This window comes from Anolis carolinensis, chromosome 1, assembly GCF_035594765.1.
Source record: "Anolis carolinensis isolate JA03-04 chromosome 1, rAnoCar3.1.pri, whole genome shotgun sequence".
Taxonomy (NCBI): Eukaryota; Metazoa; Chordata; class Lepidosauria; order Squamata; family Dactyloidae; genus Anolis; species Anolis carolinensis.
This window is the reverse complement of record NC_085841.1, coordinates 192,099,758-192,114,135: the sequence shown is the minus strand read 5'-3', so window position 1 is coordinate 192,114,135 and position 14,378 is coordinate 192,099,758. Positions and strand designations below refer to the sequence as shown.

Sequence of the window (14,378 nt, the reverse complement as noted above, 5' to 3'; positions counted from 1 at the left end):
TCCATGACATGCAAGTGTGGAGAAGAGCAAACCACAAGCAACTTACTACAATGCAGCCTAAGCCCTGCCACATGCCACATAGTGACACCAGAGGCACTCCAAGTGGCCAGCTTCTGGTCAAAAGAAATCTAGTGCAATGTCACGTTTTCTAACCTTGTGGGGGTTTTTTTTTAACACATTATAATTGTATCCCCGGAGCCCCGATGGCGAAGTGTGTTAAAGCACTGAGCTGCTGAACTTGCAGACCGAAAGGTCCCAGGTTCAAATCCCGGGAGCGGAGTGAGCGCCCGCTGTTGCTCCAGCTTCTGCCAACCTAGCAGTTTAAAAACATGCAAATGTGAGTAGATCAATAGGTACCGCTCTGGCGGGAAGGTAACGTCGCTCCATGCAGTCATGCCGGCCACATGACCTTGGAGATGTCTATGGACAACGCCAGCTCTTCGGCTTAGAAATAGAGATGAGCACCAACCCCCAGAGTCAGACATGACTGAACTTAATGTCACGGAAAATCTTTACCTTTACCTAATTGTATCCCCATTTTGCTTTTGACACGATAAATAAAATAACAAGGTCTTTATCTTTTGTTGCCAAAGAGTCTTGGTGCCTTGCCAAACTACAACTCCCATAATTCAATAGCATGGAACCATGGAAGTTAAAGTGATGTCAAACTACATTAATTTTACAGTGTAGGTGCACCCCAAGATACAAATCCCACTCAGCCAGAAATTCACCTCTCTGAGCTTTAGAAAAAAGCAATGGCAATTCAACTCTGAATGAATCTTGCCAAGGAAACTCTACAGTAAGATCAACATAAATAAGAGCCAATGTGAAGACACGTAACAAACAACTGACTCTAGTATGTATGCGTTTTGTTTATTTTTCTGCAGGGAAAATATGCCCCCTTTCCCCCTGGGGCTGACAAAAACATGATGGATGCAGAATATAAAAGAGTGAAAGTGTATAGTATGTCCCCACTTTTTTGCTGCACGTTCCATGCGATGTGGAGAAAATAATTTCCTTTAATGCAGTCTATTGTCTTTTTCTCAGTCTGTATACTTTGACAAATGCCACGTCAATCATGGATTTTTGCAGTGATTATTGTATGCCGTGCTGCTGCTATAGGAATGTCTAGGCATGATATCAAAGCCGGGTGGCCTCACATCAACTTGCCTGTATTTACAGATAACATAATGACAGACAGCCATTCTCCCAACTTTCTCTCAAATGAAAGTATGAAAGCAAAGAGGTGGCTGTGTAACAGCTGAGAACGATCTACTTCCCTCCTTCTGCATACACATGCCAGTTTGCATGGAGAATTGTTAAAACTTCAGCCCTTCCCTTGGGATAATGTAATGGTTGATGTAAAAGTTGGCAATTGATACAGAAGCCTTGCAACATCTGAAAAATGCTTCTAGCAGCCAGAATGGATAGCTAATCACTTAGAAACAGATTCTAGCCATTTTTATGTACAGGGGTGGAAAAGGACATGCCTTTCCATGCCCACTTTTTGCCATTAGGAAAATAAATATTTTAAACAATGCAATTTCACAGTATTTATTTTATGAGGGTTTTGTATTGGACGGAATGAGAATATCTGCTCTCAGGTTGCACTTGACTAGAGTCCACAAACATATACGTAGGGAACGGGGTCATGTACTTCTAAAGTCCCAAAGACACTACTATATAAAATCCTGATTATCTGCTTTGAACTGGATTATATGGCAGTGTAGACTCATATAATCCAGGTCAGAGCAGATAATGTAGATTTTTTGTGTGCGTCAGGAGTGACTTGAGAAACTGACAGTCGCTTCTGGTGTGAGAGAATTGGCCGTCTGCAAGGACGTTGCCCAGGGGATGCCCGGATGTTTGATGTTTTACCATCCTTGTGGGAAGCTTCTCTTGTGTCCCCACATGGGAAGGTGGAGCTGACAGAGGGAGCTCATCCATTCTCCCTGGATTTGAACTGCCAACCTGTCAGTCAACAGTCCTGCCGGCACAAGGGTTTAACCCATTGCACCACCGGGGGCTCTATAATGTGGATTATCTGCTTTGACAAACTGGATTATATGGCAGTGTAGAAGGGGCCAAAAGAAGTGTGCAATAAATAATAATAATAATAAATTTATTCTTATATCCCGCCCCATCTCCCCGAGGGGACTCGGGGCAGCTCACAACAATAATAAAAACAGTGACAAATTACACATTGTAAAATCAAACATGAAAAGCAGTCATACAATCAACACCACACTTGTCCTGTTTTGCCTTTCAAGAACAGCCTTAAGACACTGTGGTAAGTAAATGAAAACTGATTTACTTCAGTAAAACATAAAGTACAGCACACTCAGTGGAATAATGCAAAAGGAAGCAAGGAAGTCTTAGGGCAAATGCAGTTCTTAGTCTCTGATACAGTCCCAAATTAAATTGCAGTCTTACTTCAGACAAAGAAACAGCAATAAATCCAGATGCAGACTTGGAGCAGGCTCATGGGGAGCGAAGGTATTAGAGTCAGTTTGTTCCCAGCAAGAGCTGGCTGCACCTGCTTCTGCTTTATAGCCCTAAGTCCCCTCACAGCTGCTAGGGCAGTTCCTAATTACGCAGCTGCATTTCTGGCAGCTATCCTAGATGAACGACGTCTCTACTCTGTTTCCTTTCGCCTCTCCTGAAAAGTGGGTACTTGCAAAATCTCCTCCTCAGATTCCAACTCACCCACAGATTTATGAACACTTTCCTATTCCCCTTCCTCTTCTGAAGAGGAATCCCGAACAACACTGGACATTACAATATGTGTTACTGTTCAGAAAGAAAAGGTCTCTTGGGTGCAGACAGGATTAGCTTAATGATTCATTGGCTCCTGACTTGCAATGTGCATCCAGACAAACACAGCAGACCCTTGTGACATATTTTCTTGAAAGTACGTAAGTGATATTGGGGTCACATTTCCTGGATATAAATCCCATTAAATGAAGCCTTGGAATAGACATGCACAGGATTGCACTGTCCGGCTTCATGTGCAGGATTATCAGAAATGAAATCCCACAGAACACAGTGGAACTTCAAATCCTTTGGACTTCTTTGTTTTGTTTTCCCCTAAGATAGAGTATTGTGCTATTAATATAATATAATATAATATAATATAATATAATATAATATAATAATGACTTTATTTTTATATCCCACCTCCATCTCCCCAAAGGGATTTGAGGCAGCTTACATGAGCACAAGCCCAATCAAACAGAGATTAAAACTAAATATAGATTAAAACATATCTCAATAAAATCAACATTACAACAAGACAATAACATAAAAACCGCATCCTCATTGATCACTTGATTTCCTGTTGCTTAACACACATAGCTGGGAACTTTGGATCTAACTCTCAAAGGACGGCTTTCCTCCACGTTTTTTTTAATCAGATTTCATTTTTACTAAGCATGAATACCAATACAGAAAGCTATGAGGGGTTTCTTAAGTGACTGCATAATCTAGCTCCTGTCTGCTCTTAAATAGGTTCCACTGAGTCCAATGTGGCTTTCCTTCAGGTAAATGAGTATAATATAGCAGCCTAATTGGCATTATACACATAAATGATGATGTATGATTTAGTAATATCTAGAATAAAGCACCATTACATACCGAGCATTTTAATAAAACAGATTAATTTGATAATATACTCATCCATCAGCTGCTTGATATTTATTTACATCTTACAACAGTAAAAAAAGCAAAGGGAGATGAATTCTTGCTTTTGTGTTTGTGGAAATGTTTTAGAATAGCTTGGATTTTATTTCGACATCAGTTTAACTAGTGAAAAGCTTTAAAACAGAAGGACACACAGAATATCCTAAAGGTGATTAAACTGTGGATTAATCTAATCGCCTTTAGAAGTTAGTCCACAGAGCAATCCTTCTCAATGAGAATGATTCATCTCTGGTGCTCACAAGCTTTGTAGGTATTATTTGTCCTGGAGGTATGTGGCTCTTACAATATATCACTGCTGTAATGCCAGTATTGATGCTGGTGAGGACCGGTCCATTAGCACTTAACAAGGCAGGAAGAGCCCATTTTCAATAGGAGCAGTAGTTTATAAACCAATAAATAAAGAAATTTGAAAGGAGGCTATGGTAATGGTAGGCAATTTGTTGCAGAACGGAATACAATCACCAGAGTATCAAACCCTCCAACTGTCCTGGTTTGGGAGGGATCACTCTGGTTAATCCTCCGCTGTCCTGCTTTCCCTCCCAGCAGCTATTAAAATGTACCAGATTCTCTCTTCTGTCCCTTCTTTCCACATCCTTAGCTAACTTACACTTCCTGCAAACTCAGTTCAAAGTGCAAAAATAGTCTGCATTCAGTTAATTTCAGCAGGAGGGAGAGGAGACCTGAAGCCTGGCCCTTTCTAATAGACTTAGGCTAAAGCAAAATTCTGCAGTCTCCCTTTATCACAGAAAACCACTATTCTAGGGCAGTCGCACTATCACAGATAGTGGCTACATACTGGCATGAGCACCTTTGCTATCTATGCCACAGTTTTTAAGGTTGGCTTTAATCCCATCTTCATGACCGCATCTTTCCCTACGAACCTGTGCGATCTCTAAGATCTTCTGGGGAGGCTCTTCTATCGCTTCCTTTCCCTTTGCAAATGTGGTTGGTGGGGACGCGGGAGAGGGCCTTCTCTGTGGTGGCTCCCCAGCTCTGGAATTCCTTCCGCAGGGAGATTAGGTTAGCACCGAGCCTTGCTGTCTTTCGGAAGCAATTAAAAACATGGATGTTCTGTCATGCATTCGATTAGACAAATCCATTATATCCTGGCCCTTACCCACATCAAAATTTGCCCTGTCACATTATAGTTTGATTTCCATCCCATATTTATCTTCCCTATCTGCTTTGTCTATTTGATGTATGTTGTATTTTGATATAGACACTCTTTTTATCAGTTTGATTGTTTGCCCATTTATGTCCATATTGGACCTTTTAATGCTGTAGATGATCGTTTATATTTCCTGCTCTCAATTATGTTTTTTAAACTATGACCTATTTAACTTGTTTTTAAATGTGATGCTTGTTGTTTTAACTGTTTGATTTTATGATGTTAAGTGATTTGTATTGGGCTTGTCCCCATGTGAGCTGCTCCGAGTCCCCATTGGGGAGATGGAGGTGGCATACAAAAATAAAGTTGTTATTGTTATTATTATTATTATTATTATTATTATTATTATTATTATTATTATTATTATTATTTTATTATATGACACAGCAAACAAGATAGATATGCTGGATTTCGTTTCACAAAATCACAAGTCGAACACTTCTCAAGTGTCTAGGACTGTGTGAGTATTATTATTATTATTATTATTATTATTATTATTATTATTATTACAAAGACTAGGTGGCCACCTATTGGGGGTATTTTGATTGTGCTTTTTCTACATTGCAGAAGGGGGTTGGACAGAATGCAGGAAGTCGAACACTTCCCAAGTGTCTAGGACTGTGTGATGTATTTTTGGATAATGCGTGCAGATCCCAGTAGGGTGGCCTTTTGCAGTTGACAGATCGTAATTTTGTCAATGTCTATTGTTTCCAAATGCTGACTGAGATCTTTTGGCACGGCACCCAGTATGCCCATCACCACCGGGACCACCTGCACTGGTTTCTGCCAGAGTCTTTTAATTATTTTTATTATTATTATTCCCTGTGCACCAACCCTCCGTATTCCATTTTTCAGTTGGAAGTAGAATAACTGCTTTGGGAGAATGTGGCCAGTCCAGCAAAGTTGATGGCGAAGGATCATTGCTTTAATGCTGGTTTTTTTTTTTTTTGCTTCTTTCAGCACGCTGACGTTTGTCTGTCTGTCTTCCCAAGAAATTTGCACGATTTTACAGAGGCAATGCTTATGGAATCGTTCCAGGAGTTGAGTGTGACATCTGTAGATGATCCAAGTTTTATAGGCATATAACAGGGTTGGGAGGACAATGGCTTTATAAACAAGCATCTTGGTCTTAGAGGGATAAGTTAGGGATAACTAATAAAGAACTTTCATAGCCACTTCAACTTCTTGGGAACAAGGCTGTGTGTGGACCAAGGTTTCAGTGGAAAGGGAAAGTTGCCCTTTCAGCTGAAACTGAAACATCACACCAAAGAATAGTGATCGAGTGGATGGAGGCAACTGTGCATAGGACTGCAGCTTTAGAGGACATTTTGCTCTTGGCATTTTTGATACAAAAATGCTGAACTATCTGGTGTATTGCCACTGCAGCTGTTACTGTCCTCCTCTATTTGTTTGAAGGTCGAAAGAACCCAAAATGACAGGGACAACCTATGGGGACATCTTAGCTGTTGTTAGCTGCTGTCAGCTTAACTTATGGCAACCCCATCCTCAACAGCCTTGCTTATGTCCTGCAGACTCAGGACAGCAGTGGATTCCTAGCCTTTCTATTTTGAATATGGTATTCCCCTTTTCCTACTGCCGTACCGTATCAAGCATTACAGGTTGAGCATCCTTTGGATGTTCAAAATCCAAAATACTCCAAAATTTTGTTGTTTTCTTTTTGATGGTTCAACATACAAAAAAGTGTGTTTCATGTATAAAGTTATTACAAATATTGTATCTAAAATGTTTATGCGTATAACCACCTCATCAGAGGGAGTGATTTTAGCATCCTAAGCTGCTTCCATCCTGTCTGGAAGACTGATGGGCTGGCTACCCATCAGATGGCACAAGGGAGCTTGCTGTGGAAGCCTCTCCTCCAACTGGAGGGAATCTATTGCCAGACGCTTCCCTCTTAACACAGCATGCTTCACCAGGGCTTTATGATGAGGCCGTCTGATACTTATGAAATTAATTTCATGATCAGCCATGGGTCCCATATCCAAGAGTTCACATTATATGCATGCAGGTATTCCAAAATATGTAACACTTCTAAGCCAAAGAATTTTTGGATAAGGGATACTCAACGACTATTGTCTTTTCTAGTGAGTCATGTCTTTTCATGATATGACCAAAGTATGATGGTCTCAGAATAGTCATTTTAAGGAGATTTTCTCTAGGGCCCATTTTTCTTCTTAGTAGTCCACAGTATCTGCAGAAATCTTCTCCATTGGCTCGCACCAAATTTATTGCTTTCCTTCCTATCAGCATTCACAACTACAGGCAGTCTCCAAGTTACAAACAAGATAGGTTCTGTAGGTTGGTTCTTAAGTTGAATTTGTTTGTAAGTTGGAACAGGTAAATTTTAAAGTATTGTTGGGAAATCATCCTGGACTACTCAAGTCTAAATGTAGTTAGATTGAGGGAATCCTTTCCCTGTTTCCAAAGCATGCCTAGACAGGCTTTACTGTGTTTTACTCTATCCTGTTTACCTCACATCCCTTTGAAGTTAGTAGAAATGTGAATCTTTAGGGACACTAACTTCCCATTGGTCAGAATGTCTTTTATGGCCCCAATAAACTGGACCATGAGGTCGAACCATTTTGGTTCTCTCTTCTCCCTTTGTTCTTCAAGCTAACAAGAAGCATCCTGCCATCTCTCCTGGCAAGATGTAACTATGTAGATGTTTGTTATTTTTCCTTTCTTATTTTTCCTTAGAAACCAGTCTATAGTAGTCTAGACAGCTCCCAAGCCTTTCTATCTACAATGGAGTTCTTTTTACCTGAATAAATACTTTTTGAACTTTTATTGAGACTCTGCAGTCCATTGCAATCCTAAAGGCTTCTCTTGCTCGCCAGTGTAAGTAACTGTTGCATTTGGAAGCTTTGCTTTTGCTACTCTACTGATTTTGGTGGAATCTCCCCCAGAGAGGGTTAAATTGAGTCTGATCGCTCAGAGATTACCACAATAAGTATAACCCCAGCTATATATAGATGGAAATATGGAGATAGATATGTGTGTGTGCATTTGGATAGCATAGGGAAGGGTTAACACCCCTGTGGTGTTTGTTTTGCTCCCTGTGTCCCTGTTCACAAGATTTCTCCTCACTTTCTGTCCCTGTGATAATAAGATTTTGAAACATTTGGCTTGCTGTAGAAACAAGGATTGGTGATAAAGCTTCACCTTTTCCCCATGATAACTCTTTCAGGAGTGAATTTACCTTCTGAGGGGTAGATTTCTCTCACTTCATGTTATCTCGCCCATTTTTGTAACTCTGAATGGTTTGTAAGTCTACAAAGTTCATGTTCAAGAATGGCGAATCAAGTTACAGTGATTCCTTGCCTTAAAAGTTTAATTCATTCCATTACTGAGCTCTTAACTCAAAATATCCTTATGTCAAAGTGAATTTTCCCACTTAAATGCTATTAAACTCTTAGGCTCAGCAAGCCCCCCTCCTTTATGTTAGGTGTTTTTAAATAATAAAATGTACTTTATAAATAACAACAATGTATAAAAATAATGACACATAATGACCAGTGTAACAGCAAGGTAAAACCTGCACATTCACATGGAACAATAAAAAAGAAAGATCAACTTTAAAATGGTAGAAGCACAAAGTTGTGGCAACAAAGCACAAAGAGAATAGGCAGAAGCATCATTTTCTTCATATTGTACTCACTCCAGCCTCCCTCCATCTCTATTCCTGAAGCCAAACATACCAGGAAAAAACCCACACAAAGTTCATCAAAGTAGACAACAGTAAAGCAGACAGCAATCTCCCAAGGCAGACAAGAGCAAGAGGCACGGAGGCAGCTCACTTGAAGCCCTAAAGCCCTGTACTCTAGTGCTGGCACTCCCTCTGGCACTAGCTCTTAAAATGCTGATATGTCAAAGCGAAGCCAAGGCCAAGCAACTCAAAATGCTCTTAAACTGGGATGCTCTTTAGTTGAGATTCCACTGTATTTAAAAAGTTAGGTACAAAAAATTTTCAGCGTATTTTAAGAACAGTGGTTCCCAAACTGTGTTCTGGCGCTGAGCCTTTGGGGCTCCATGCATACTAAAGGTCTCCATGCTTTCCTCCTGCCCCTTTCGAAGCTTTTCCTCCTCTTTCCTGCTCCTCCCCCTCCCTCCCACCTTCCTTGCCCCCCAAAGCCTTTTTTCCTCACCTTCCTTGCTTCCAAAATCCATAGGGGGTGCTTTGATTGTTATCTTGCATGGCAGAAAGGGGTTGGACTGGATGACCCCCTGGGTTGATGTTGTTATTATTATTATTATTATTATTATTATTATTATTATTATTATTATTATTTTATTGTATGACACAGCAAACATGATAGATATGCTGGATTTCGTTTCACAAAATCACAAGTCGAACACTTCCCAAGTGTCTAGGACTGTGTGATTATTATTATTATTATTATTATTATTATTATTATTATTATTATTATTACAAAGACTAGGTGGCCATCTATTGGGGGTATTTTGATTGTGCTTTTTCTACATTGCAGAAGGGGGTTGGACAGAATGGCCCCTGGACTCTTCCACTGAAATACTGTGAAGTTTATGTTGGTCAAACAGTATGCCCATTTTATTTATTTATCATGTCAGAAGCGAATTGAGAATACAGTTATAACGTATAAAAAACCGCAAAGTTAAAAACTTGGAATTATACTAGATTTCCGAGTGGTGCATGTGGCAGGGCTCAAACTGCATTGTAGTAAGCTGTCTATGGTTTGCTCTTCTAAACCCTCGCATGTCATGGACTTCACTTTGAAGCTCAGTTTCTTAAGGTTGGCTCTGCACCTTGTAGTGCCAGAGCCCAGTCTGTTCAGCGCCTTCCGCATCACCCAGTCTTCAGTGTGCCCAGGAGGAGTTTCTCATCCGGTATCATCCACAAATTGAGATTCCGGGTTTTTACCTGCCACTTTTGGACTCTTGCTTGCTGAGATGTTCCTGCGAGCATCTATGTAGATCATAGGAAGCTGTTTCTTGATTTAAGAAGTTTGCATGCTGGCTGATATCCAAACAGCGGATGCATTGGAGATGTCAATGTCTTGGTCCTTTCATTGCTAGCTGCTAATTCCCAATGGGTGTCAGGTGGTAAAAAACTGGCTAAATGGTATAATTTCTCCAGTGGTGTAGGGTGTAGACATCCTATGATAATATGGCATGTCTCATTAAGAGCCACACCGACCATTTTAATGTGGTGAGATGTAAAACTCTACCCATGCTGAGATATATATATATATCTCACACACATCTTCTGCCAACCTAGCAGTTGGAAAACATGCAAATGTGAGTAGATCAATAGGTACCGCTCTGGTGGGAAGGTAACAGCGCTCCATGCAATCATGCCAGCCACATGACCTATGGACAACGTCACTTTTTGGCTTGGAAATGGAGATGAGCACCACCTCCCAAAGCTGACATGACTGGACTTAACGTCAAGGGGAAACCTTTACCATATATATATATATATATATATATATATAATATTATATTAATCTATCTATATATATTATATATCTATCTATCTATATATTATATATATATTATATCTATCTATCTATCTATCTATTTATCTATCTATCTATCTATCCACATAATAAAAGTGAAAATCTGTATGTGTGTATGTGGCAGAGGTGTCTACTTACACAGACAGCCTCCCGCCTCCACAAACAGGCTATAGTTCCCAATGCTGAGGAGCCCCCAAGTCACTCCCTCCGAGGACATTGCAGGTTATAGCGAGCACCATGAACATGTAGCCCCAAACTCTGCCAATGTTCTCCCCAAACACTACGGCCCACCACCCAAGGAATGCTTTCACTTGGGAACAATTTCATCATAGATTTTACGTGTTTCCTCCGCCACACACAGGCATCCCAGGGTTCTCCATTAGTGTGGCATTTGCATGACCCTGCCCCCTGCCTCTCCCTTTCAGATCTGTTTCCATGACAAACAGAACAGAACTGGGCAGCAACTAAACATACAGGAGGAGTTTGGGGGATTGACTTCACATGATGAAAGTTGTTCACCCTGCATCAACGCAGAGCACTGTGACCCCCACTGAGGGATTTATAGGAGTTGCAGTTCACCTACACCCAGAACGCACTATGAACCCAAACAATGATGGATCTGGACCAAACGTGGCATGCATACCCAATATGCCTACATTTGAATACTGGTGGGTTTTGAGGGGAATTGGCCTGGACAATTTTGAGTTGTAGGTACTGGGATGTATAGTTCACCTGCAATGAATGAGCACTTTGAACCCCACCAATGATTGACCGGGACCAGACTTGGCACACAGAGCCCCCATAACCAACAGAACATACTGGACAAGTTTGGGGAAAGGGGAGTTATAGTTCACCTGCATCCAGGGAAACAGTGACCCCCAACAACAGTGGACTTGGCACAGAGAAGCCTCATGACCAACACAACATATCGGACAAGTTTGGGGAAACAGGAGTTATAGTTCACCTGCATCCAGGGAAACAGTGACCCCCACTGACAATGGACCTGGACCAAACTTGGCACAGAGAACCCCATGACCAACAGAGCATACTGCAGGGGTTTCTGGGAATTGGCCTTGACTTTGGGAGTTATAGTTCACATGCATCCAGAGAGCACTGAACCCAGCCAATGACTATTTGTGAGGCCTTGTTTGCTGCTGATGTCCACTGAAGCAGATTTATGGACTAAGAAAGGACTGCTTATGACTGCTGATTTCTGTAAGCAATCAGAGGGACTATTGTAAATACAGTAGAGTCTCGCTTATCCAACATAAACGGGCCGGCAGAACGTTGGATAAGCGAATATGTTGGATAATAAGGAGGGATTAAGGAAACGCCTATTAAACATCAAAATAGGTTATGATTTTACAAGTCAAGCACCAAAACATCATGTATACAACAAATCTTACAGAAAAAGTAGTTCAATACACAGTAATGCTATGTAGTAATTACTGTATTTACGAATTTAGCACCAAAATATCACGATGAATTGAAAACATTGACTACAAAAATGCGTTGGATAATCTAGAACGTTGGATAAGCGAGTGTTGGATAAGTGAGACTCTACTGTATGTCCAATCTCTGTTGGTTTATTTGGCTATCTTTATAATCTAAAACAAAAACTGATTACAGATTAGTAAACCGTCCCCTAGATACTCTTTGGATAAGTGAGACTCTACTGTACCATTGTTCTGTTGATCTCTTGGACTTAGTAAAAGTTCCTATGTTATTTGTTCAGCAAAGCTGAGTGGTGCATCATTCTGCAGGGTGACTCTGGGTTCATGGGCACACCTAAGAGCTTCTATCCATAACCCACAATCCTCAACAAAAACGACAGCCCTGCCCAGGATTCAGAAGATGACAAGCTGCATCCATTCTCCAGTGTAGAAGGACAGCAAGGATGGTGCCTTGGGTGGCTGGCTGGCTTGCTGTCTTTCAGGGTGGGGCTTGGGCCTCCCAGCAAGCGGAGGAGAGAGAAGGAAGGAAGGAAGGAAGGAAGGAAGGAAGGAAGGAAGGAGGGCTAGCAGCTCCTAAGTGCCTGCGCGCGCCGTTGGGAGCGAGGCGCGCGCCCACCCGCGCGCCTTGGCCCAGGCTGAGCCCGCGATTGGGCGGGCCGGGCCACGCGAAGCCCCGCCCTCCTCGCCCAGTCCGGACTCAGCGGGGACTTGGAGAGGCAGACGCCGCCGCAGCAGCAGAAGCAGAAGCGCTGCTTTTGTCCGGAGGCCGCGAGCCAGTGGCGAAGGAAGGAAGGCAGGAAAGAGAGCAACGAGGCGGCGCCTCCCTCTTTCCCTCCTTCCTCCGTGTCCCGCCCTCCCCACGGCTCCACTGCTGCCACAAGGCTCCGGGCCGGACCCAGCTCGCCCTCCCTCCTTCCTTCCCTCACGGTCGCCAGCCTTCGGGCCTCCAGGTGAGTCTCTCTCTCACACACACACCGCATCAGGATAAAGGAGAAGCCCCAGAAGGAGGCCCAGCCTCGAGGCCTGGCAGGGCTTTTGTTTCCCCCTCTGCTGCTTTCCCTCCTCCTTGCAGAGAGACTGCTGCACCCCGGGGAGAGTGGGGAGGGCTGCAGCAGGAAGCCCACTTTCTCAGCCATTTTTGCCCTTGACTCATTCTCCTGGTCTAGCAACGTGCTCCTTTTTCCACCCCTTTCTACAATAGCCTTGGTACAAACCGCAGCAACAGGTTGCTTGCAACTTGTGATTTTTTGGTGTGTTTATTAATTTAAATGCATGATATATTAAACAGAGACGAGTAAACGCCCCCTTGCTTCTTTGCTGCTGCTGCTGCTGCTTCCCTCTACTCCAGGTTTCCCTCCTCCTTGTCCCTCCTCTTTTCCTTCCCTTTGTGCTGTCACTTCCCAGCTTTCACTATAAAAGGCCCCAATCTTTCTCCCCCACCTTTTTGCAAAAGAATTTTCCCCAACCTCTTGACTGTTTTTTTTTAAAATTATTATTTAGCTTACTGCTGCTAATGCTTTCAGGCCCTTTCCATACAACTGAATAAAATCCCACATTATCTGCTTTGAACTGGAATATATGGCAGTGTGGACTCAGATAACACATTTCAAAGCAGATATTGTGGGATTTTCTGCCTTGATATCCTGGAATATATGGCTGTGTGAAAGGGCCCTAGGTTATCTGAGTCCATGCTGTCATATATTCAAATTTAAAGCAGAAAATGTGGGGTTATCTCCCTTGATATTCAGGGTTATATGGCTGTGTGGAAGAGTCCACCGTCTTTGCTTGAGATTGTCAATGAAAATAGGAGAAAAGAAAGTGTTCTTTTTCCTGGCAGAGGAGTCCCCATCCTTGACTGGAGATGGATGTGTTTTTTTAAAAAAATGAACCCTTCCTTAAGGCTTGTTACTGCTTATAAAAATATAACCTGGGGCTACTATTCTTACAATGAGTAGTCATGTCATTGTTATCTAACCCTTTTTGGCTTTGAGATGTAGGGCCTTTCCACGCAGCCATAATAACCCAAGGCCCTTCCATACAGCCCTATATCCCAGAATATCAAAGCAGAAAATCCCACATTATCTGAGTCCACACTTCCATATATTCCAATTCAAATCAGAAAATGTGGGTGGATTTTATTGTTATTTTCAAAATTTAATAAAATTATAAAATTCTAGAAAATGTGGGATCATTTCCCTTGATATTCTGGGTTATATGACTGTGTGGAAGGGCCCTCAGTCTTTGCTTGAGATTGTCAGTCACAATAGGAAAAAAGAAAGAGTTGCTTCTCCTGGCAGAGGAGCACCTGTCATTGACTGGAAATGGATGTGCATGGCCTTTTTAATGATCCCCTCCTTGTGACATGTTACTGCTTGTAAAAATATAACCTGGAGCTACTATTCTTGTGACTTAACATGTAGTCATGGCATTGGTATCTAATCCTTTTTGGCTTTGAGACGTAGGGCCCTTCCACGCAGCCCTATAACTCAGAATATCAAGGCAGAAAATCCCACAATATCGGCTTTGAACTGGGTTATCTGTGCC

At 42.0% G+C, this 14,378-nt stretch overlaps 1 protein-coding gene across 3 annotated transcripts in view; it reads left to right on the top strand.

Annotated features, from left to right (window-relative positions):
* Positions 1–14,378, top strand: part of sestd1 (SEC14 and spectrin domain containing 1) — a 180,414-nt gene that overhangs the window by 81,435 nt on the left and 84,601 nt on the right. The window contains exon 1 of one of the 3 annotated variants that reach the window (XM_008118197.3): positions 12,479–12,784. The exons of 1 other annotated variant lie outside the window; for it this stretch is intronic. The gene's annotated coding sequence lies outside the window, so the exon portion shown is untranslated. Of the gene's footprint in view, positions 1–12,478; positions 12,785–14,378 lie in introns of those variants that run through there. One more of the 3 variants, XM_062963035.1, reaches the window with a different exon arrangement.